At 37.9% G+C, this 27,063-nt stretch overlaps 1 protein-coding gene across 1 annotated transcript in view; it reads right to left on the reverse strand.

Annotated features, from left to right (window-relative positions):
- The window catches only part of MIB1 (MIB E3 ubiquitin protein ligase 1), a 174,137-nt gene that overhangs the window by 141,927 nt on the left and 5,147 nt on the right, over nt 1–27,063 (reverse strand). The gene's annotated exons all lie outside the window — the stretch shown is intronic.

The following is a 27,063-nucleotide window of genomic DNA, read 5'->3' on the forward strand; positions in this document are numbered from 1 at the left end:
TCTCCAGGCAAACTCCAAAAGCAAAGACAATTTTATCTTCACAATATCGTGGAAATTATATTAGAGCTTAAATTCTAAGCACCAGGTTTATGAAAGGAGCCCTGAATGGCATAGTGGGTTACTCACTGGACTGCTAAATACAAAATCAGCAATTCAGAAACCACTAGCTGATCCACAGGAGAAAGGTGAGCCTTTCAACTCCCAGGAAGATGTGCCCTCTTGGACACTCACAGGGGCAGCACTACTCTACACTATAGTTGGATTCCACTCAATCGCAGCGAATATGGGTTTGCTTTTGGAGGTTCTTGAAGGCTACAGTTTTGAGAATCCTAAAGCCATTTTGAGTCTCTATGTAGATTCAGCATCCACTGAGTTCTTGCCATTGATCAGCAAGGTAAAATATTTTGCACTTAAGTAAAGTGTTTTTGAAAATGGATTGCTAAGACTTCTAAGATCACAAAGTCATGAGTCATACAAGGACTGGTGGTCAGAAGGCTTTACATCAATCCTGAAAACTTTTTCTACTCTGTATAAGCCAACGTATGTAACACAATCCTGATCCCTTTCCCGCTTCTGTAGTCCTGCCTGTGACTGATGGATTCATCTGCTGCCAATCATGACTTTTCAACCAATTTTATTATCTATGATGCTGATGGCCTCCCTCATGCGAATGATTCTTTTATTTCCGTCTTTGTCTTTGTTCTTTTTAAGACTTAATAAAGAGGTCTCTGTAGTATAGTGGGTTACGAGTTTGGCTGCTTACAAGGTCAATAGTTTGAAACCATCCAGCTACTCCGAGAGAGAAACATGAGGTTTTTTACTTCCATAAAGTTTTACAGTCTTGGAGTCCAGAGAGGCAACTCAACCCTGTCCTATAGGGTCACTGTGGGTTACAATCAACTTAATGTCAGCAAGTTTGGGTTTTATTGGAGTTTGATCATTTGAGATCTTTTTCCCCTAGAACAAAAATCAATTAACGTGTTTACCCATAGATATGACAAACTTTGTCCAAAAAGAACACACTTTAAAAATGATTAGTGCATATGGATCCCACTTTAAAAGCTTATGAACAATCTGAAATATACAAATGACACAATCTTGTTTGCTGAAATCAAGGAGGACTTGAAGTGTGTGCATATCAAAATAAAAGATGACAGACTTCAGTATGAATTTCAACTCAATGTAAAAAAAAGTCTCACAAGTGGACTAAAAGACAACATTATAATAAAAAGAGTAAAGGTTGAAGGTGTTAAGAATTTCATTTTGGATACATGAATGGATACATGGGATTGTATAAATTATGTCAAAAATAGTAATAATAGCCCCAATTCCAACTATGTGGACAAGCATACCCTCCCCGCAGAAGAATTCACTTCACAGGACAGCACCGAAGTTATAGCTCAGGGAGAGGGACATGTCTGATCAGAGCACACGGGAGCAAATAACGGGGAAGGAAGACAGAGTAGAGCACATCCTGGCCCACCAAGTCCTGAGGACGATATTCCCACTCAGAGCACCTAAAGCACAGAGAGGACCATAGGGCTGGCCCAACTACAAGACATGACATCCCTCACTGACCCATAGCTCTATGGGGGAAAACACTGGAGACACAATGCAGTAATTGCATCTTATCTGACCCCACCACACTGAGGTGAAACACTAAGGGTGTGCAACAGAACAGCAAGGGGAACAGAGCAACAAAGTCCCCAGGGAATACCAAACATAGTCTTTGGGGCCAGGGTGTGGCGCCCCATCAGACTCCACTGGAAAACACTCCTAAAGGCCAACAAACAGACCTTGAATTATTTACAAGCTTCTTTTTCTTGTTGTTGGACTTTGCTGTTTTTGTTTTGCTCTGGCTTGTTTTTTTGTGCATATTATCTCTGCAGGTCTACCAGGTATCAGGCATCAAAGACCCAAGACAAAAAATCATATCACTGAATGAGGGAGTGCAGAGCAGAGACCCAAAGCCTATCTGTAGGCAAGTGGACATCCCCTTACAGAAGGGTTGTGGAGCGGAGACGAGTCAGTCAGGGTGCAGTATAACACCATTGAAACATATAACTTTCCTCTACTTCTTTAATGCTTTCCCCCACCCCCACCACCATCATGATCCCATTTCTACCTTATAAATCCACTAGACCAGAGCATGTACACTGGTACAGATAAGAGCTGGAAACACAGGGAATCCAGGACAGATAAACCCCTCAGGACTAATAATGAGAGTAGCGATACCAGGAGGAGAGGGAAAGGTTGGGGAAAAGGGGGAAACCGATCACAAAGATCTACATATAACCCCCTCCCTGGGGGATGGACAACAGAAAAGTAGGTGAGGGAGACATTAGTCAGTGTTAAGACATGAAAAATAATTTATAAATCATCAAAGGTTTGCAAGGGAGGGAAGGTGGGAGAGGGAGGGGAAAAAATGAGGAGCTGAGTACCAAGGGCTCAAGTAGAGAGAAAAATGTTTGTGAGAATGATGATAGCAATAAATGTACAAATGTGCTTGACACAATGAATGGATGTATGGAGCTTGATAAGAGTTGTATAAGCCCCCAATAAAAATTTTTTAAATGATAAGAATATAGAATATATTAAAGAGTTCAAGAGGGTGGTAGGGTGGGGGAGAAGACAAAAGAGGAGCTGATATCAAGTAGTTTGAGAAAAAGGAAAATGTAGTGAAAATGATTCCAGCAATTGTACAATTATGCTTGATCTAATGCAGTGGTTCTCAATCTTCCTAATGCTGCCACCCTTTAATACAGTTCCTCATGTTGTCGGAAGACCCCTGTGAAAGGGTCGTTCACCCCCTAAAAGCATCACGACTCGCAGGTTGAGAACCGCTAATCTAATGGAACTTTGAATTGTAATAATATCTTACGAGCTCCTAATAAAATGTTTTTTAAAAGTCTCACAAGTGGAACAACAATAACATTACAATAAAGAGTAAAGGTTGAAGGTTTTAAGGATTTCATTCTGCTTAGATCCACAATCAATACTCATCAAAACAGCAGTCAAGAGATCAAATGGCACATTAGGTAAATGTGCTGTGCAAGACCTCTTTAAAGTGTTTAAGAGCAAGGATGTCACTTTGAGAATTAAGGTGCAGCTGACCCACACCATAGTATTTTCAATCACCTCATATGAATGTGCAAGCTGAAAAATGAAGAAGGAAGACTGCAGAAGAATGAATACATTTGAATTATGATGTTGGTGAAGAAGATTTAAAGTACAGTGGGCTACCAGAAGAACAAATAAATCTGTCTTGTATATATGAAGTACAGCCAGAATGTTCCTTAGAGACAAGGCTTCATTCTCACATACTTTGGACATGTTATCAGAAGAGACCGGTCCTTGGAAAAGACATCATGCTTGGTAAAGAAGGGAGTCAGCAAAAAAGAAGAAGATCCACAAGAGTGGCTGCAATTAAAGGGATCAAACAGAACAGTAACTGTGATGATAGTGCAGTACCTGGCACTGTTTAGTTCTGTTATACACAAGGGTCACTAGGAGTTGGGGCCAACTTAACTACATCATACTACAGCTGAGCTCAGGGAAAAAGAATAAGGAAATATGTACGCATTTTATGGCCTCCACCATAAATGTTCACATGGCTAAGAGATTAAATAAAAACTCACTGCCATCCAGTCTATTCAGACTCAGGGTGACCAAACAGGGCAGGGTAGAACTGTCCGAAAGTTTCTGAGACTAACTCTTTACGGGAGTAAAAATCCTCATCTTTCTCCTGAGGAACCACTAGTGGTTTCAAACTGCATACCTTATGATTAGCAGTCCAATGCAAAACCAACCAGGGCTTCTAGATAGTAATCAGAAGTATAAAATAAACCACTACTAACTAATAAGGAGCCTTGTGGTATAGTGATCTTGCATTGGGCTGCCAATAACCACATAGTCAAAACCACCATCTACCTGCTTCATGAGAGGAAAGATGGGGCTTACTACTCTGGAAAAGAGCTAGCCTCAGAAACTCACAGCTGTGAGTCAAAGTCAACTAGATGGCAGGGATTCTAGGTTTAGAGATGTTTATTAATAAAAATGACTGACATTGTTGAGTATCGAGATTGGAAATAATGCTCTTTTCATTACTGGTATAACATCACAATTTATAATATCACAAATAAAAATTAAAGTAATATTTTTATAAGTGTGTGGTTTATGAACATCATTGTCACTGCATTATGGACACACTGTACACGGTCAAGCCTGATTATTGAAATACCAGCAAGGACTACAATCTAAGTACAATAATGAAGCTCCTCTGGATTCAAGTTCTAACTTTCCATCCTTAGAAGAGTCATTTTTTAAATTTTTAATTAATATTTTTACTTACTGATTCCAATATATCCCTTCCCATACATTTCGGTTGTTTAATTCCATCGGGTGGGGCTATACAATCATTAATGCCTTCCTCTACCCACCCTCCCCCTTTCACTTCCCGTACTCTCTGAAACCCTTACTCCTGTCAGTGTCTCCAAAGAGTCATTTTAATTGAAATGTTTATATAAAACATAATGGTACTTAGAGAAAGTAAAAAGGGGAAGTTTACATGAAATGTCTAAGACCAGCCATGTTGGAAACTGAGTTCTGATGGTTCCAAGAGTTAAGCATTGGGCTCCTAGTTGTAAGGTAAATGATTCAAACCTACCAGCGGCTCCATAGGGGAAAATGAAGCTGCCTGCTCCCAGGAAGATTTACAGTTGTAAAATTCTGAAACCCTTTTCTAACCAAATAGTCACTATGAGTTGGAACCAACTCAATAGCAGTGAATTTGGTTTGGGGTCTTTTTGTGTTTGCGGTTTTGGGTAGACATTTAGAAATTTCTGTAGTTAAATTTCTTAAAGGTGCCATTTTTGTTCTCATGACCTCAATTTCCTTTGCCAGAGGCAATATATGCTACAAAGGTAAGATGTTTTAAGAATTAAAAAAGAAGGCACAATATATGCATGAACTAGAGTACAGATAGCGCTATTATTACTAAACTGTCTAAGACAGGGGTCCTCAGATTAACAGGGGGTCAGTTCACTGTCCCTCAGATCGTTGGAGGGCCAGACTATAGTTTAAAAAAAACTATGAAAATATTTTAAATTAAAAAAACTATGAACAAATTCCTATGCACACTGCACATATCTTATTTTCAAGTAAAAAAACATAACGGACAAAATCACCCCAGCGGGCTGGATTAATGTCCTCGGCGGGCCGCATGTGGCCCACAGGCTGTAGTTTGAGGACCCCTGCTCTAAGAATTAAGACACTTAAAGAAAAAAATTCTGAATTATTCATTTTCCTCTATCCACTTTAAGCACGTGTTAGTAAAGTTAACCAAATTCTAAACAAAAAGCATGCTTAATAAACCTATGCTTAAACGATGAATATAAAGGGGGAAACAGAAAAGTGGAGGTATAGAGGTGTGGAAAGGAAACGAGAAAGGAGTTGGTGTGCCTGATGTGCCCACTACACAAGAACAGGGTACAGGGCACCCAAAATGTGCGCACTCTCCTGCAGGCCACGCGCGCGCGCGCACACACACACACACACATGCAGCAACAGAGGGCATTGGCAGAGTCCACTGACTCATGTGGTCAACTGTGGGCTTCTGTGGCTTTCAATACTACGCTAGTTCTAATGTACAAGGAGATTGGAGGAAAATAAAAGTGGCAGAAAAGGAGTCAAGCTACAAGAAGTTCATGCAGAAAAGGAGACAATGGAGGTTTACCATATATACTCGTGGATAAGCCGAGTTTTCCAGCACATTTTTAATGCAGTTTTTGTGGTAAAATTAGGTGCCTCAGCCAATATTTGGGCCAGCTTATACTTGAGCATATCTGGTAAATTAGCATGCGGAAATGGAAAGCAATAGTTAAGAGATGGTCAGAACTTTGTGGCTATGGGTTAGAAAGCAAAAGAGATGTTTCATATTGTTTGGTTTGGTTTGATATAAATGACACAAGTCAACAGAAAACAAATAAAACAGCATTATGGATATTTCAGGATAGGAAAAATTAACCTTTAAAATTTAATACTGCTCTAATGTGCTGGACACATGGATGGATGAATGGATTGTGAGAAGTGTTGTACAAGCCCCCAATAAAATGATTTTTTTTAATCTAATACTGCTCTGCTTAAAAACAGTAAGAGAAAACAAACAGGAATAGAGCTACCAATAAAAATAAATAAGCCCACACTAATTAAAAAGTATAAATCTAAGTCTCCTCTGGTAGAAACTCAGCTAATAAACTGGTAAGGGGAACATGAAATATAAGACTTAGAAATAAATCCCATAAAGTTCACCTTAGAAATAACCAGATAGGACATGATTTCACACTTGTATACTTAAATTAGTACATGTGATTTAAGAAACAAGTTCTATAATTTGTTGGGCAAGGTAATACTTTTTTGTAGAATTTTTTAATAAATCATTTTATTGGGGCTCATACAACTCTTATCACAATCCATACTTACATCAATTGATTAAAGCACCCTTATATATTCATTGCCCTCATCATTCTCAAAATTCGCCTTCCACTTGGGTTCCTGGAATCAGCTCATTTTCCTTTTTTCCCTCCCCGCGCCCCCCTTTAATACTTAAAACTATTTTGGGATGCAATATTCTCATCTATAAACTGAGAAATAATTCCTTTTGTGGTTCTCAACCTTCCTAATGTTGCGACACTTTAATACAGTTCCTCATGTTGTGGTGACCCCCAACCATAAAATTATTTTGTTACTACTTTATAAATGTAATTTTGCTACTGTTATCAATCAGGTGACCCCTGTGAACAGGTCATTTGACCCCTAAAGGGGTCAGGATCCACAGGTTGAGAACTGCTGGTATGGAAAGAGATGTTGTGAGGATACAGTAATATAACAGAAGTGAACAACTTGAAAGACCGTAAATATACAAAATAAACTATATTTACTGTATCTTAATGTAACCTATTAAAAGTTAGTCATCTACTTAATTTGATAATGAAAATCATCAAATACCCTAAGCAAATTATGCAATCTGAGCACAGAACTCAAATAATGTAAGAGGTTTTCCAGAGACTATTATTAATCATGTGTGGATTCATCTTTCTTTACCAAATTACCCACCTTTCCCATGGCCATTTTCTCATTAATACTAAATCTCAGGTTATGCCCCAAAGAAAGTGTCTTCCCAGGAGCTGCACCAGTTTCCTCACTCCCTTTCAACGGCCTTGATCCCACAGAGAGCACTTCATTCCCATTCCTCTCTCATCCTCTCATTTTCCTAGTGTCTGTCTGTCTGTCTCTCCCTCTCTCCTTGCTACTGCTGTTTTGTCAGAAAAGCCCCTGTGGTGGTAGGGAGAGGCATTTTCATACCGTTATAAATATTTTTGTCTTAATTTTGATTACCAAAACTAAACTTAATCCACTGCTGATTCATAATGTCCCTATATAGTTTTCAAGTCTGTGAATCTTTACAGCCTCATCTTTCCCCCTTTTTGAATTTCCGACCTTGCAGTTAGGAACCCAATGCCAAACCCAGGACATCTTGAGCATTAATTTTAAGTTAAAAAACAAACAAACTAGATGCCAGTATTATCTTCTCAAATTGGAAGATAAAAATATCTCAGTACAAGTAAAGATGTAGTAAGACAACCAGATTTTACTGCCAATATGAAAGATAAATTGATACTCCTTTATGGAAGGAGCCTAGCGGGTTGCAAGTTGGAATGTTAACTGGGTCAGCAGTTCAAAAAGACCAGCCTGCTCTGCAAAAGTAAGATGAGGCTTTTTACTCCATAGAGAGTAACAGTCTCAGAAACCCATAGGGTCTGTTCTACCACGCTACAGGGCAGCGGTTCTCAACCTGTGGATCGCAACCCCTTGGGGGTAGAATGACCCTTCACAGGGATCTTCCGATTCATAACATTAGCAAAATTACAGTTATGAAGTAACAACAAAAATAATTTTATGATTTGGTGGTCACCACAACATGAGGAACTGTATTAAGGTTCGCGGCATTAGGAAAGTTGAGAACTACTGTATAGTACAGGGGCTTTGTAACTCAGAATCAACTCAATGGGAGTAAGTTTGGTTTGATTTTAGTTTTATGAAAGACACTTGCAATGTGTTTCAAATGACGTTGACCCTTTATTTATATTTGTCAATGGTTAAAAAAAAAGTCCATAAGTTGATTCAACCTTGTAAAATCAGGAAAGAGTAGAGCTGGCCTGATAGGACTTCCACGACTGTGATCTTTATGGAAGCAGACTGTCACATGTTCTCTCACAGAGCAGATTAAAAATTCACTCATTACCATAGAGTCAATGGGTTATAGTTTCTAGTTTACCAAAATTTCTACATTGTATATTATTTTTAGAAACAGTTAAGAGACTTAATTCACTACACAATATAAACATCTGAGATGCTAGTGCATGACTTTTATAATTAAAAGTTATGCCAAAGCAAAAACATGAGGGGCCATAAATAATTATTTAGAGAAACCAGTGTTTAAGTTTGTAGTCACTTTAGTAACTCTTAAGACAATTTTGTTTCTCTCAACCTTTCCACTGACCTTTACATGGTAATGAAAAGAAAATATGTACCTCATCTAAGTACATAAACCCAGTGCCCCAGACCTGAAGTAAAAGTCGAATAGCTCTATCTGCCTTACCATGGGAAAGCACCATGACAAAAAATAAAGTATAATTAGTATCAAATACCAGAAATACTAATTAATTGTCTACACAATGGTTAAGCTTCTAAACAAGGTCTACTAAAGCAGGTCACCTATTTGGTTCCATCAACATAAAAAGTAAAATGTGCTAAATATATTCACATCCTCCATGCACTCAGAGCTCCAAGAGAGAAAGATGAGGCTGCCAATCTCAGAAACTCTAGATGGGGTCTCTCTTAGTAGGAATTCCTGCAATGGCAGTGAGGTAATACATTTAGAAGAAACCCTGGTAACATAGTGACTTTAGCATTGGGCCACTAACTGCTATATCTGCAGCTCAACCCTACTCCAAAAGAAAAAGATGAGACACTCAGGGATTACAGCCTTGGAGATTTACAACCTAGAGAACCGTTCCACACGGTGCTAAAAGATGATGCTGTAAATCAGTCGATTTGGTAAATGCTTTTGTGTCTGTATATGTGCATATACAAAATTAATGATTAATCCAATACTAACTGAACCTATTCTCATTAAAACTGGTTAAAATAAGACATATGGAAAATGTATCCCAGCTTCCCCAATTTGAAACCCCAGCTAAAAAAAATTCCAGTTTTCCACTAATTTTCTATTTAAGTTTTTTTTTAATCTGTAGGTTGCTTTTCAACAAAATACAGAGATGACAACATTAACAAACTCATAATCTGTGCAAAGGCTTCTTTAAAAGGGACCATTTAAACACAATGACAACAGGTTTTTAAAAGTTCTACAATTCATGATGTTAAAGAATATTTAAGAAAAGTCATTAATGTACACAAAAGCACATAAAAATCCTTTCTTGGTTCCCACAGTTCAAATACCATCAAAGCTACTGAACAGCTGTGGAACAGAATAATGCTAAGAACTGAAAAAAAGTAACCAAAGCAATCTACTATGCTACCAAAATTAGCATTACAGAAGTTTTAAAAAGAATGTAATCAATTGACTTTAAAACAAATGTTGATACTTAAACGTTTAGTAGCTTTTTTGCTTCCCCTTACTACATCCACTCTTTCTTCTCTAAAACTACTCTGGCCCAGTCTAAACCTCCTAATGCCTGGCAGTTATTCCTTAAAGCTTTCATTTCAGAAAAGTTAACTCCCTTACTAAATTTATTAATATCATTTCTTCTTTCTACAGAATACACATTGTCCTAGAGCAGGCGTCCTCAAACTGTGGCCACAGGCCACATGCGGCCTGCCGAGGACATTTATCCAGCCCACTGGGTGTTTTTGCCCCGTGTTTTCTTACTTCAAAATAAGATATGTGCAGTGTTCATGGGAATTTGTTCATAATTTTTTTTTTAAAAAAACTACAGTCTGGCCTTCCAAAGGGTCTGAGGGACAGTGAACTGGCCCCTGTTTAAAAAGTTTGAGGACTCCTGCCCTAGAGAGTCCTCAATGCTCTGCTAGCTTTATGAAAACATCTGCCATTGTTAAATGAGCCACCTGAAGATAGTTTGTGAGTCATTCCACTAATACTCAAATGACCATATTCTCCAAGTTTCAATGGCTTCTTGCCTAAGTTCACTAACTAGAGAATTTATTTAGCTCAAGTCTTTCTGTTGGAAAACTTTGTGCGAGCAGGGATCAGAGCTCAGCTATACTATTAACTTTTGTTTCCCTCTCTTATCTCAATCCTCCCAGTCTCAGTGGGCTTGGGTTTTTTGGGTGTTTTTTTTTTTTTGCCTCCTCTTTGTCTCTTGCCTGTTCTCTCACACACTACTGCTGACCTCCAGACCCCTCCCCTTAGCCTAGAGTATTTACACCTGCCCATCAGCCAGTTAGGTGAGCTCCACCCTGTGCAGCATAGCCTGAGGCTGGGGAAAGCCTGGCCGACATCCACCAGGGCCAACTTCTTACAGGGGAATTCCTTCCTGGGTAGCTGGGGGAGCTATTTGTCCTCTGTGGGCCCATGTGACTGAGGGAACTTCCTCCCACCTACCTTAGTGCCTCACACAGCCTAAGGCACCTCAGCCAACACTCCCCAACATTCCACGCTGCTGCAGGAACCTCTGCCCAACCTCCGCAGTGATCTACCTGGCCAAAGCAATTCTGCCCACGATTCGTGATGTTCTACACCAAAGGAGGCAACCTACCAGCCTTCTGGGGCACTCTTCATGACAGTGAAACCACATGAGGATAAAGTGGTAGGCTAATTCCATAGGGAAATTAGCTGTAGGCAGTTCAAAGCAGCATAGCTATGAGTCTCCCAGAGAGAGCCAGTGCTCTTTAATTCCCTGGAAAATGGCAACTGGCTCCTCTAAAACAATGCAACACAAACAGCAATCAGTCTCAATGACCTCAATGAAAAAAACAGGAGAAACAAAGGGCAATGGCAGATGTCCTGAACCTAAAAGCCTGCAAGAAGCAGACACTGATCTGCCACAGAAAGAAATATTCAGAATGCTGCTTGGAGTCATACAGGATATGAGGGAAACAATACAGAAAAAGGATGAAATGATAGAGGAGATAAAGGTCATACACCAAAGGGAAATACAAGGGCTTAGGGAGACAAGAACAAAAACCAGTAGCAGACTAATGGATCTCCAGAATTGATTGGAAGAAGCAGAGAATCACAAGAGTGACCTGAAAGACAGCCAAGCAGACTTTAACAAACACAAACAAAAATCTAATAAGATCATCAGAGAAGCTGAAGAAAACCTAACAAATTTGTCTGATGCTATGAAGAGGAACATCAAAATAATTGGATTACCAGAGGAAGACAAAGATGTCATCTGCAACAATAGTGAGAGAATTCTTGGAGGAAAACTGTCCCAAGCTTAATGAATGAAAAGCAGGCAATCATTCAGGAAGTTGAAAGAACACCAGGTAGACTAAATCCCAAGAAGTCACCAAGGCACATAATAGTTAAACTATCCAACTTTGAGGAAAAGGAGAAAATCATGAGTAGCTACGGGAAAACAAGCAATCACAAAGAAAGGTTCCCAAATAAGAATATGCTCAAACTTATCAGCAGAAACTATGAAGAAGTGGAGATAATGGAGTAAAATATTCCAAACATTGAAGGAAATCAACACAAACCCAATAATACTCTCCCCAGTCAAATTATCGCTAGAGAAGAGTCTTCCCAGACAAGGAAAAACTCAAAGAATACGTTAGAAGTAACCCAGCCTACAAAAGATCCTTGCCGTCCCAGTATGGGCAGAAGAACAACATTCACCAAGCATAAATAAGAGACCACCACATAGAACAACCTCACCCAGATGGCAGCAAAGAGAAAACAAACTCCAAGATAGCATTGGCTTAAGGATGGAAAGAAGTCAAGAATGATACACACACACACATGCGCAGCACACTAATACGAAAGGAAGGTAGGAAAACACCCAATACAAAAGGTATAAGATGACATCAGAGTCCAAAGATGGAGATAATAACCCTGAGTATCAATAGACTGAACTCAGGCATTAAAAGACTGAGGCTAGCAGACTGGCTTAGAAAACACAACCCATCAATCTGCTGCATACAGGAGACAAATCTCAAGGTTACAGACAAAAGTAGGCTGAGAATCAAAGGCTAGAGAAAGCCATACCAAGCAAATTGCAATTCAAAAAAAGCAGGAGTTGCAATCCTAATCTCAGATAAAACTGACCTCAAAGTGCAAACCACAAAATGAGATAAGGAGGGACACTATAAAATGTTCAAGGGAACGGTAGACAAAGAACCACTAAGCATTATAAACATATATTCCTCGAATGAGACCTACTGTGTCAACCAAACACTCCAAAAGATGAAAATAGAAATCACAGCCTCAACAATTATAGTGGGTGACTTCAATATACTGCTCTCTGAGAAAGAAAGATCACAGGGAAATAAACTCAGCAAGGAGACTAGAGATCTAAACACTAAAATTAAACAATTTGACCTGACAGATATTTACAGAGCTTTGCATCCAAATACAAATAAATTCACATTCTTTTCAAGCCCGCACGGCACATATTCGAAGATAAACAACATGCTGGGGCAAAGGTGAATCTACAGAAACTTCAAGCACATTGATATCATACAGAGCTCACTCTCTGACCACTGTACCATAAAGCTGGAAATCAACAAAAGACGAAGAAAACAAGAGCAAACAATTGGAGGATTAATAACTCTCTATTGCAAAAGAGTGCGTACTGGCACAGATCAGAGATGAAATTAGGAAATTTCTAGAAAGCAACAAGAATGAGAGCACAACGTATCAAACGTTATGGGATACAGCAAAGGCAGTTATCAGAATAAGTTTCATAGCAATACATGCACATCTGAAAAAGGGAGAGAGACTCATGATTGATAATCTGGCACAAAATTTAGAACAATTAGAGTAGAGTCAGCAGGACAATTCTACTAATAGCAAAAGAAAAGAAATAATAAAAATCAGAGCTGAGATTGAGAGGGAAAATAAGAAAACTATGCAAAAAAATTAATGCTGCTAAAAGTTGGTTCTTTGAAAGGATAAACAGACACAACAGACCACTGGCCAACCTAAACAAAGAAAGGAGGGGCCAAATTTCAATAGCAAGAATGAGGGATAAAAGAGGGGGCATCACAACAGACCCTAATGAAATCAAAAGGATAATTACACAGTACTATGAAGGATTGTACCCCCAATGAATTCAACAACTTGGAAGACATGAACAAATTCTTGGAAAAACAATCCGTCCCTAGACTATCTCCAAAGGACGTCAGAATCGCGACAGACTCATAGCAATAGAAGAAACAGAGGGTTATATCAAGGGATTACCAACAAAAACTTCCCTGGACAAGATGACTTCACATTCTACCAAGCATTTAAGGAAACAACTAACACCAATCCTACACAAACTCTTCCAGAACAGAAAAAGACGGCAAACTCCAGAACTTCTTCCATGAAGCTAGTATAATAGCTCTGATACCAAAACCGGCAAGGATCCCACAAGAATCGTGAACCACAGCCTAATATCATTAATGAACATCGATGTAAAAATCCTTAACAAAACACTGGCCAATATAATTCAAAAGTATATAAAACAAGTAATTCACCATGCCCAAGTGGGATTCATACCAGGGATGCAGGGATGGTTCAACCTACTTAAGACCATTAGTATCATTCGCCACATTGACATGAAAAACTCTAAGAACCACACAATATCAATAGATGCAGAAAGAGCATTTGACAACATCCAACACCAATTCCTGTTTAAGATACTTGAGAAGATAAGAATAGAAGGGAAATTCCTCAAGACAATACAAGCTATATATGAAAAACCAACAGCCAACGTGGTAGTCAATGGAGAAAAGACTAACACAATCCCACTGAAAAGGGGGACCAGACAAGGATGCCCCTTGTCCCCATTCTTATTTAATATTGTGCTGGAGGTTTCATCTAACAGCATAAGGCAAAGAACAGACATCAAAGGTATTTATCTGGGGAAGGAAGAGGTGAAACTATCATCATTTGCAGATGATATGATTTTATATATGGAAAATTCCAAAAGCTCCACAAGGGGAGTATTGGAAGCAATAGAGGAGTTTGGCAGAATGGCAGGACACAAGATCAACAAACAGAAGTCTATCGGACTGACCACCGGATAAGACCACAGAAGAGGATATCAAAAAGGTGGTACGCTTCACAATAGCCAAGCACAAAGTGAAATATCTAGGGATATATCTGACTAAAAGAACAAAAGATCTCTATGAGGAAAACTACAGAAGTCTACATGGAAGCAGCACACCAGCCTGTGTGATCATGAGGTGTCAATGGGATCAGGTATCAGGCAAAGAAAAAAAATCATATCATTATGAATGAGGGTGAGTCGGAGTGGAGACCCAAAGCCCATCTGTAGGTAACTGTACATTCCCTTACAGAAGGGTTGCAGGGAGGAGACAAGCCAGTCAGGGTGCAGGTTAGCAACAATGAAACATACAACTTTCCTCTAGTTCCTTAATGCTTCCTCTCTCTGGGCCACTATCATGATCTCAATTCTACCTTACAAATCTGGCTAGACCAGAGTCTATACACTGGTACAGATAGGAACTGGTAACCCAGGGAATCCAGGACAGATGATCCCTTCAGGACCAGTGGTGAGAGTGTTCATACCAGCAGAGTGAAAGGGGGGTGGGGTGGAAAGTGGGAACCAATTATAGGGATCTACATTTAACCTCCTCCCTAGGGGACGGACAACAGAAAAGTGGGTGAAGGGAGACATCGGACGGTATAAGATATGACAAAATAATAATTTATAAATTATCAAGGGTTCATGAGGGAGGGAGAGCGGGGAGGGAGGGGGAAAAATGAGGAGCTGATGGCAGGAGCTTACTTGGAGAGCAAATGTTTTAAGAATAATGAGGGCAAAGAATGTACAAATGTGCTTTACACAACTGATGCATGTATGGATTGTGGTAAGAGTTGTATGAGTCCCCAATAAAATTAAAAAAGAGGACTGAGAGAAACAGTTTCCACTGCAAGCAATTCAAAACAAAGTACTTTAACACGGACAGTCATATAAGATTACTTCACATAAAAGTTTTAAAAAGTAAACTACCTACCACCTGACTGCTCATTAACCAGGAAATAGATATTTTCATAAGGCATACAATTTTTTTATATATAAATCATTTTATTGGGGTTCTTACAGCTCATATAACAATCCATACATCAATTTTATCAAGTATATTTGTACATATGTTGCCATCATTTTCAATACATGTTCTTTTTACTTGAGCCCTTGCTATCAGCTCCTCTTTTTTCCCTCCCTCCCTCCCCTACTCGTGAATCCTTGATAAATAGTAATTATAATTTTCATATCTTACATCGTCTGCTGTCTCCCCCCTTCACCCATGTTTCTGCTATTCATCTCCCTGGGGGGTGGGGAGTAATATGTCTATCATTGTTATCAGTTCCCCCTTTCTGCCTGCCTGCCCTCAAGGTATCACTACTCCTATTACTATTTGGGGGGGGGGGTATCTGTCCTGGATTCTGTGTGTCAAGAGCTCTTATCTGTCCCACTGTACATGCTCCGTGCTCTACCTGTATTTGTAAAGTAGAACTGGGGTCATGATAGTGGGGAGAAGGAAGCATTAAAGAACTAGAGGAATGTTTTCTTTCGTTGGTGTTATACTGCGGACTCGTCCCTTCCTTGTGGCCCTTCTGTGAGGGAATGGCAAAATGTCTACAGGACTTTGGGTCTCCACCCTAAGGCATACAATTTAAAATTAATATACAACAAACACACAATTCAACATGAATGAATCCTTCAAACATAATGCTGATATATTAAAAAATTATAAAATACAAAATATAGTACTATATAGCATTTAGTGATCTTAAAAATATAGCATAAATGTAAAGGAATCATGGGAATAATTTAAAACATAATTTCTGGGTAGTGGCTACTAAAGGAGCAAAGAGGAGAAACAACTGGGGAGAGAGAAACAACTACATTAGTAATGTTTTGTTTCTAGACAGATTTTATTACTTGTATCTTTTTGGAGTCTCAAATATTAGATAATGAATCTTAAAATTTTTGAAATTAAGAAATATATATGTCCCCAAAAAAACTAGCATGGTGCCTAGTTACTCATGAAATTTTGTGCTAATGGAAAGATTTTAATACGGCAAAGTAATTAATGAACCACTAACCATTATTCAAATGTGCTTACTTTTTGTCACAGAATTGTCTGCTGTCATTCAACCAGCCAAGGAACTCTTTCTAATTTATGAATTCTTCCAACTTTAACCCCAAGTCCAAAGTGGCAATAGGCGTTACAGAAATTAAGTCTGGTCAGTCAACTAACATATGCATCTTACTCTCCTTGAACCATGAAACCACAAACTGATTTAGTAATTATCTGAAATGTTCATTAAAATTTCTAATGAGGGCAGGGCCTCTGTGACCTGCCAACTGGTTGATATATTCTACATTCCTTACTCTTGAGAAACACTAAACTAATGAAAGCATGATTGTTATTATTTCTACTACCAAGTCAGCTGCCATTGAGTTGATTGTGACTCACAAAGGCCCCATGTTTAGAACTGTGCCTACAAGGTTTTCATGAGCAGATTTTTTTTATGACCGGACTGCCAAGCTTTTCTTCCACACTGCCTCTGGATGGACTCCAACCATTTGGTTAGCAGTCAAGCAGCTTAACCACCTGCATCTCCCAGGGATTACATTAATAATACTAGCTACTATTTATTTCCTAATATATGGTCACTATGAGTCAAAATTGATTCAATGGCAGTAGCTTTGGGGCAGTGTGTTCGTATCCTGCTTGGTACCTTATGTACTTTTTCTTCATCTTCCCAACTGTCCTAAAAGGTAGACATTGCTATTCCCATTTTTTAAGTAAAGAAACTGAAGCTCAGAAAAGTATGTAATTTGCCTGAAGTCACATACAGCTGGTAAGAGGCAGGTTGTTGTTTTTTTTTAACTACTTCTCTCAGAAGGATAATTACACTATCTCATTATTTGATATTTTGCCATTACATCAATGTAAAAAATCTACTATCCAACTACCTTGAACAGAGACCATCTGTGTACTTTGACCTAGCCCATCATCAATTTACAGCAAAGACTTACAGCTCAAGAGAAAAAGATAAAGAATGACAGACAGGGATTTGAATCCCCACCATTAATTAACTGAAATCTTGGGCAAGTTAGTTTATTTCTTATGGCCTGTTTTCTCATCAGTAAAAGATGTTTCTCATCAACATTTCTGATGAGAAAACCAAACACTCATACCATGTCTGTGCTAAGAGTAATTCTAACAAAAGCAAATATCTACAGGAGTTTATTGGCTTGAGGGGGCTTGGTAACACAGTAGCTAAGCACTAAGCTGCTTACCAAAATATCACTGGGTTGTGAAAACCCACCAGTGCTCCATGCATGAGTTGGCTTTGGTAAAGATGTATAGCCTTGGAAACCCTAGAGAGCAGTTCTATTGTTTGCTAGGAGTGGAAGTTGAATCCAAGATAAAAGTATTTCAAAGCCAAAAATGAATGCCTGGACTTTCTGTCATTTTCCATTATGAATGACATTTATCTCCTGCACTAATTTAAACCCACTTCATCTTCAATTGACTGTGAAGTCCTGCTGGGGCAGTAAAGCACTGGGCTGCTAAGCACTAGCTCAGCAGTTGAAATCACCAGCTGCTCCACAGGAGAAAGATGAGGCTTGCTTTCTCCTGTGAGGAGTTAGTCTTGGAAATCCACAGAGGCAGTTCCACCCATCCTGGAGAGGCCCTTCAAATCAGAATTGACTTGATGATAGTGACTGGTTTTTGTTTTTCACCTTTTGAAGGACAAGTGTTGAACTGCTAACTGCAACATCAGCAGTTTAAACCCAACAACCAAGCTACAGGCGAGGTCTGAGGCTCTCTGAAGCCCTCGGGAGTCCTACTGACCTCTCCGGTCACTATTCATTCCAATTTACTTAACAGATGTGGATTTGCTATCTTCGTTGTATTCTACAAATTCATTTGTAATCCAGTTGATCAGAATTCAAAACCTATTTTTCCCAGAAACAAAGTTTTCAAGGTAATTTAGATACTAGATTACTTCACAAAAACCTGTTCACTGTACTTAAGCTAATCTCTGAATACACGAAAAAACTGCAGTGTTTCTAGTTTCACCTGAGGAATTTTTCAATCATCACAACCATATTCCCCAGACACAATGGCTAAATAATACCTGAAGCCTACAGCTAAAAACAAAATCAACACTAGAAACAAATTCAACTTAGAAGCAGATTTCACTTATAAATCTGATCTGATCATACAAACTAAAAGTTCAAATATAATAAGCCTACTGCTCTTATTTAAAAGACAAAAAACAGTATATCTTAATGAGAAGCAAAGCTTTAATTTTCCTATATTTTTATGTTTTTACATTAATGTACTAACAATTTAGTACAATTGTAAGATGTACATAAATTACAAGTGTGCATTTATAGAAGTACAGGCACAGTTATTCCTGGTAGGAATATTACTGGAATGAGTGATTTTTTAAATATTATAGGCCACTGGCCTGTTTATTTATGTATGAAATGGTGATGATTTTAACATCTACTCTTCATGAAATTCTTACGAGATCTAAGTGAAGTAATTCCTATAAAAGTGCATCAGAATACTGCTAAATAATATGTATTAATATTCTATTCTCATGACATGCATTTGCAGAAACAAATGACTTTTACTCCACTTAAGGAGTGTTAAACAACCTATTTCTATGTACAGATGTTTCCCTTCCCAAAGTCAAGAAGTTATGTACTTATGGACTAAGCATACAACTGCTAACTGAAAGACAGTGGTTTCAACCCTCCTTAGCTGCTCCTCTGGAGAAAGCTGTGGCAGTCTGTTTCCATACAGATTTACAGCCTTAGAAACACTTTTCTACTCTGTCCCATGGGGTTGCTATAAGTCAGAATCAACTGAAATATGCAAAAGTAAATTGATGATACAACTGTAATCATAGATGTCATTAGAAATGAAAAGACATTAGTACTTCTATACCTGCAGATTTTTTAAAAGCTTAGCTTTTAAAAACTTATGAAAATATTGACAATTTTTTTAAAAAAGAAAATATTGACAATTTTATGTATGATGTACAAATTACAATTACCCATCACTGATATAAACCATATACATAACTTCCCAATCAAATGTAAGTATTCTCTTAATGGCATGGGATGATACATCCCTACTATCTTTAACAAAACGTGAGCCAAGAGTTCATTTTCATATAATAAAGTAAGGTGTTCCCGAGTGGCACAAATGGTCAAGCTCAGCTATTACAGTGAAGGCTGGCAATTTTCATTCACCCTGGCATCTCAGAAAAAGGCATGCTAATCTACTGCCAAATGGCCACAGCCACTGAAAATCCTATGGAGCACAGTGAAAGTCTGTCAATATATGAAGTCACCATGACTCAAAATCAACTCGATGTTAAATTTTATCATAACATAAAATCCAAACTGCATTAGACCAAAAAGCCAGTAAGTTTAAGAAATAAAAACCACTTCTCCATGAACTCATATTAGAGTCAAGATTTTATTTTGTTTTGCAGCCAAGGAATTTCATCTGGGAAAAACAAAACAAAAATCTGATCAAGCTTCACTGGTTAAAAACATGAAAACTAAATGGAATAAAAATGTTTTCATAGGGGAAAATTTATTTTACCTGGTTACAATTTTAAATGTTCATATGATTATCCTTAGAAACTAAAATTATATTCTAGTCCTAAATTTTCACAAAGGCATGTCACTTTTTTCCAGCACATTATTTATTAAACTTGGAACAGCGCAAAACAAATTGTCCTTTAATAATCACCTGCCTTTATAATCCAACAGTATAAAACTGTATAAAGTAATCAAAGCTACTTTTATTAAGCATTTGCTATGAATGAGCTATCAGCTAAATCTTCCAAACAACCCTAATACGTAGGTGTTAGTAACCCTTCCTTTTTACAGTTAAACAGATTAATGTAGTTAAATGATTGGTTCACAGTCTGCTACCTAACTGTTTCAGGACTTGGATTTAAACTCCACCATTCCCACTCCACAGTTTCTACCATAGTGCTTCCCAGTAAAGTGATAATTCAATTCCACAGTAAACAAGAGAATGTGAAATAAAGTATGCCAAACTTAAAAAAAAAACCAATTCAGGTTGACAAAGAACCACTAGACATCATCAAACTAAAAAGATTTTAGATATTAAGTATCAATTTTAGTTCGACCACTTTGTTTTTATGCAGCCCTTTGTACAACAGAAGGAAATACTGCGCAATCCTGCACCATCCTCACAATTATTGCTATGTTTGAGCCCACTGTTGAGTCCCTTTGTCAATCCATCTTGGGAGTGTCCTTCCTCATTGACCCTCTACCCAACATGATGTCCTTCTCCAAGGTCTGATTCCTCCTAGTAGCATGTCCAAAAGACACAAGACCAAGCCTCGCTTTCATCACTTCTAAAAAGCATTCTGATTATACAGCTAGCAAAGATTTGTTCATTCTTCTTCAAGTCTGTGATATGTTCAGTAGTCTTTACACCGTAATTAATTCAGTGGGGTCACATAAGGACACAGGGAGGTCACATAAGGACATATAAGTCTACTATTTGACATGAAGACATTGGTCAAGAAAAAAAGAGGGGTTACCCCCACCCATACACAAATCTAAGCAAATATTTATATAACATTCATTCATTCAAAAAATACATAATACTGATAGCAGTATTCTATAATGCACTATAAGCATTTTGCTGATAGGAATTGTATACCTAATAAGAAGATAGTTAATAAAAGTATAGAATTCAATAAAACATTAATATACTTACTATCCAGATGTAGCACATTACATTCTGCCAAATTTGTTCTGATTTTTTTAGGTAATAAATTATAGAGGTGTAGTTCAAATTGCCACCCCATCCTCCTTTGAAGAGTTAAATACCATTCTGGATTATGAGTGTATCTATTTCCCACATATATTTTGTACAACTGAAAAAAAATTTAAAGTATATTCACATTCACTTAAGCACCCCACTGAAACCTGCTTTTGATACAACATAATTTGATAAATATACCCTTGATTCTTTCATTTTAACTAGTATTTTGTTGTACATTCAATAACATACTCATTACCCTATTTATAAACTTTTGGCAGTTTCTAAATTACTACTTTTATAAGCAATACTGCCATGAATTTCCTTATACTTATCTCTTTTCTGACATATATCTGAGATTCTCATAAAAATATACCTAGAAACATATATCAGTTGGCTGTGGAATTGCTATTAGCACTTTAATCTTAACATCAAGTCATATTTTCAGAGCTGGAAGAAAACTTGTTTAAATTGATAAAAATGCATTGTTGCATAAAGGTAAAAGCCATCTAGCCATCCCAATTTTTAATTCTAATTAAGATTTTTCTCCCAACTAACGTAATTGTTATCTAGTTGCCCCTGACCCCATGTATTCAAGCTAATTATTTCTTTAAAAATAAAGGAAAGAGGAATTTTCTGGCAAATGAAAGGGAGGAAAGCATGTGCTATATAACAAATAGTTTTAAAGAGTACTAAAATGTTGTATCCTAATTATTAATATGTTTGTAAAGTGTAATCTAATTTAAAAAGCAAGCCCCTAACTACAAAAAAATCATATAGCTTCCAGGGGGAAGCATAATGATTTGGAGCTAATTTCTCAGAACTAGAAAGTATAGAAGTATAGGAAAGGGAAATGAATTGAGACTGCCTATAGCTCTTTTTGTATGTTAAATAATTTTTTAGTTTGCTAAATATTAAAATTTAACACTAGAAGAACAGGAAAAAAAGAAAATAAATTTCCAAATCTTGAGGGAATAGAAATACATAAAAAAAATAGAAAAGATAGCAGTAATTTAAGTAAATACATATAAAGATACACTCACATGGGACTTTAAAGTTTGTGGAAAAAAATAGAATTTAAAAAATAATGGAATTTTCCATGAACTTTGTGAAGTCCCCCTAATATAATCAAATATAATTACAATAAACATAAGCCTAGGTCTATTAAAAGGCAAAGATTCAAATTCAGTGAAGACAAAATCTATTTTATGAGACATTTATAGATGAAAGTAAGTCCACAAAAATATGTATGCACACCAGCCTGTGTGATCATGAGTTGTCAATGGGATCAGATATCAGGCATCTAAGACCCAGAACAAATCATACCCAATGTGAATTGGGGGTGGAAGGGCGGGGGGGGGGGGGGGGGGGGGCATGGAGTAGAGACCCAATGCCCATCTGTAGACAATTGGACATCCCCTCACAGAGGGGTCACAGGGAAGAGATGAGCCAGTTAGGGTGCAGTATAGCACCGATGAAACACACAACTTTCCTCTAGTTCTTTGGTGCTTCCTTCCCCCCACTATCATGACCTCAATTCTACCTTACAAATCGGATTTGACCAGAAAATGCACACTGCTACAGATAAGAGCCTGCCAACACAGGGAATCCAGGATAGATAAACCCCCTCCCTCAAAGTCAACAACGAGTACCTGAATTTAGTTTAGAAAGTACACTCAACTTAGTTTAGAAACTGGAAAAATGATATCCCAAATAGTTGTCTCTAGGTGACAAAATTATAACTTTTTTTAAATTTTAGTTGTTTCCAAACTTTTTTACAATAAGCGTAAACACCTTTATCATAGAAATACACTTTGGGCGATGCTGGGAGAGTGGAGGGCGAGTGGTTTGGAAAGGGGGAACTGATTACAAGGATCCACATGTGACCTCCTCTCACTGGGAGAGGGACGGCAGAGAAGGGGGGGCGGGGGAGGGAGACTCCGGATAGGGCAAGATATGACAAAATAACGATGTATTAATTTCCAAGGGCACATGAGGGAGGGGGGAGCAGGGAGGGAGGGGAAAAAAAAGAGGACCTGATGCAAAGGGTTTAAGTGGAGAGCAAATGCTTTGAGAATGATTGGGGCAGGGAATGTATAGATGTGCTTTATACAATTGATGTTTGTATATGTATGGACTGTGATAAGAGTTGTATGAGCCCCTAATAAATTGTTTGGAAAAAAAAAGAAATACACTTAAAATACTGAATCAGCTAAAACCACTGAGAAAATAAAATCAGGTTTTAAAAAAAACAATTTATAGCAGGTACTGTGTGGTTCCATCAATTTTGACTCATAGATAGTATCACCAAAACATCAGGTGTAAGTTGGTTATTTAAATTTCATGTTTATAGTGATTGTTTCTGAATAATCATGTATAAATACATGAGAAAACTATATAGATGAAATAGCAATGAACTAACTCTTCATCCCAGCAATCGCCATTCACAAGCTGTGGTCTCTTGGAGCCTCCTTTCCTCTTAGAACATTTTCTAACCTCAGATGGGATTAAGACAAAAATTCTTTTAAAAGGGCAGCATTGTATTCTATTGAGAAGATAATCATTCATATCCAAGACTCTGCTAGATGGGAATACAAGAACAACACACACACACCTTGTCCTCAAACTGATAAGAGTGTAAAGACGAACAAAACACAACGCATTCACTGGCTAGCAATTAGAGGCTGGCAAAAACACCCAGGGTAGGTGGCCTCCCAAGGACGCATCCAAAAAGCAGTATCAAATCAGTAACGTAAGGCTGTAAAGTACAGAATCAAAAGTGCATTAAAATAGCACGTCATTTATTTCAGTTGTACACTGTCTTCTCCCTGCCCAGCAAGGACTCTAAAACTAAAGACATGTGATACTGACAATCAATCAAGAGGCTTGTTGAAATCTAAGACGAAAAGGAGAAAACAGAGAAACTGGGCATCTCAAGTAAACAAGCCACACACTTTTTTCTAACTTATAGTGACCTGATACAGCTGTAGTTCTTTATAGGAGCGTATGGCCTCATCTTTCTCCCAAGGAACAATTGGTGGGTTTGAACCTATGACCTTGTGGCTAACAGCTTACAAGACAGCACCACCAAGGATCCTAGACAAGTCACTTAGTGTGCTACCATCCAGTGTGTCCATGGACCACCACCAGGGAGTTTATCAGAAATAATCTCTACTGAATCCCAGACTTACTGAATGAGAACCTATCTGAAAGGTCCTCATCTGAGATCAACTCCTATATGGGCCGCCTGATTTTTAAAAACATTTTATTGTGCTTTAGGTGAAAGCTTACAAAATGCTATATAAATTTTAACCTAAAACACAATAAAATGTTTGTTAACCTATACACGACTTTTATAATGGTCTCATACAATATTTTTCCTTTTGTGATTTACTTCACTCAGCTTATCTTCCAGATTCACCCATGTTTGGCCAATTTATCATTATTCATTAAGGTTGCATAGTTTTCCATTGTACCAGTTTGTTTAGCTATTCATCCATTGATGGATATTTAAGTCGCTGCCACCTTTTTGCCATTGTGAATAATGTTGCAATGAACATGAGTGTCCATGTGTCTATCTATTCCTATTGTTTCTCTAGGATGTGTTCTCTAACAATAAGACTGTTGGATCACGTGGTGTTTCTATTTCTAGTTAAGAAAGGGCCCTATTGTTTTCCATAGTGGTCGGTCATACTATTTTTGAAGTTCTAATAACAGTGTATGAGTTCCAATCTCCCCACAACCTCAGCAGCCTTTGCTGTTCTTTTTGGTTTGTTTTTCAATCAGAGCCAATATTGCAGAGGTGAGAAGTTTTTTCTAGTTTTATTTGCATCATTTTGTAGTTTTGCATTTTTTTAAATCATTTGATTGGGGCTCGACAACTCATCACAATCCATTCATCCATCCATCGTGTCAAGCATATTTGTACATTTGTGACCATCATCATTCTCAAAACATCTGATTTCTAACTTGAGCTCATTTTCCCCTCCGACCCTCCCCTCACCCCTCAAAAACACTCGATAATTTATAAACTATTTTGTCATGTCTTAACCAGTCCGACATCTCCCTTCATCTACTTTTCTGTTGTCTGTCCCCCAGGAAGGGGGTTATACATAGATCCTGTGATCAGTTCCCCCTTTCTATCCCACCTTCTCTCCATCCCCCTGGTATCACTACGCTCATTGTTGGTCCTGAGGAGTTTTTCTGTCCCATATTCCCTGTTTTTCCACTTCCCATCTGTACGAGTGTACATCCTCTGGTCTAGACAGATTTGTAAAGTAGAATTAGGATCATGATAGTGGGTCAGGAGGTAGCATTTAGGAGCTAGAGGAAAGTTGTATATGTCATCATTGCTGCACTGCACCCTGACTGGCTCGTCTCCTCCCCACAATCCCTCTATAAGGGGATGTACAGTTGCCTACAGATGGGACTTTGGGCCCCCACTCCGCACTCCCCCTCATTCACAACGATATGACTTTTTGTTCTTTGATGCCTAATACCTGATCCCATCGACATCTCGTGATCACACAGGCTGGTGTGCTTCTTCCATGTGGGCTATGCTGCTTCTCAACTAGATGGCTGCTTGTTTATCTTCAGGCCTATAAGACTGCAGACGCTATATCTTTTGATAGGCGGGCACCATCAGCTTTCTTCATGATTTGCATTTTTTCATGTGTTTGTTAGCTAGCTGCCTGAATGTCTTCTTTGATATATCAGTTGATTCCTGAGGATCTTAATTCAACTAAGCTACAATCAACAGTAATAACAAGATGAAATTTCATAATTAAAAAGTTTTACAATGCATAGATATGGATTGTGATAATAACTATAAGAGCCCCAAATATTAAAAAGAAAATTTTAGTAAATGGAAATATATTTTGCATTCTTTAAAACAATAAGAAAATCACATTTTCCTTGCAGATGTCATTGTTTAAAAGCTCAAGATTACTTTCAAATCGGACCTTGGTCCCTGAACATTGTTCCCAAGTCCTGTTTGTTTCCTAAGGTTCCACCTTTTCTCTTGGGTTCTAAAAAGTTAAAAATAGAATGAGTCTTAGAAAAGGAAAGGTTGTCATTTTTCATTCCAGGGTGAGCACTTTAAAATCTTCAACCAAATACAAACATTTAAGGAGTCTCCGCACACACAACCTGCCAAATATTCTTTGCTAGAGGTGGATGACACGGACAAAGAACAGCCACTAAAACAGCTTGGACATCTGTGACCAGAAGCTAATTTTGAATCAAATCAAATTATCTACAACATAACTCTAACTTTTGTTATCCTTTCCCAGAAGAGCAGAATGAACCTTAATATGAAGTCCAAATGATTCCTCCACTCTTTCTGATAAGAATATAGCACAAGTTTGTTTTTTTAACCAAAAATAGTAATGTCACCAAATCCTACAAAAAAAGTTTCTAAACAAAAGGTCGATTACTGACTTCATAAAATCAACTCCAAAATAATTAAATGAATGTCCACACTCTTTCAGTGACCAAACTATACATTGGTCAAATATAAAAGGGTTTCAAAAGTTTAGGGGGAAATTCCAACTATTTTTCAATCCTTTTTAATTCCATTTCTCATGTACTTTTTGAGGCATTTTCATATATCTGGAAAAAAGTGAGACATTTTCTCATTCAAAAATAACAGCTATTGGTGAGAATGTAGCCTAATTGGACCTTATCCAAACCTGGTGGGATTGCAAAATGGTTCAGTCATTGTGAGAATAGAGCAGGTCTTCAAAGATAATGAAAATGCATCTATGGTCCAGCATACATGGCCCAGCTCTTTCACTCCTAGGTATAAGTCTCCCACAGCAATGAATTATCCTATCCAATGCAAATAGCAACAATGCCAAGGTAAACATATAATAAACAATGTAAAGCAATATTGTTTTACATTTGGACACACAGGTTTTCTTTTCAACTTACTGAACATTCATTTTCTGTACAGTAGTCCGCTATACAGTACTTCAGTTCGTTTACCCATTCTTTCAATGGACATTT

This window comes from Tenrec ecaudatus, chromosome 15 (assembly GCF_050624435.1).
Source record: "Tenrec ecaudatus isolate mTenEca1 chromosome 15, mTenEca1.hap1, whole genome shotgun sequence".
Taxonomy (NCBI): Eukaryota; Metazoa; Chordata; class Mammalia; order Afrosoricida; family Tenrecidae; genus Tenrec; species Tenrec ecaudatus.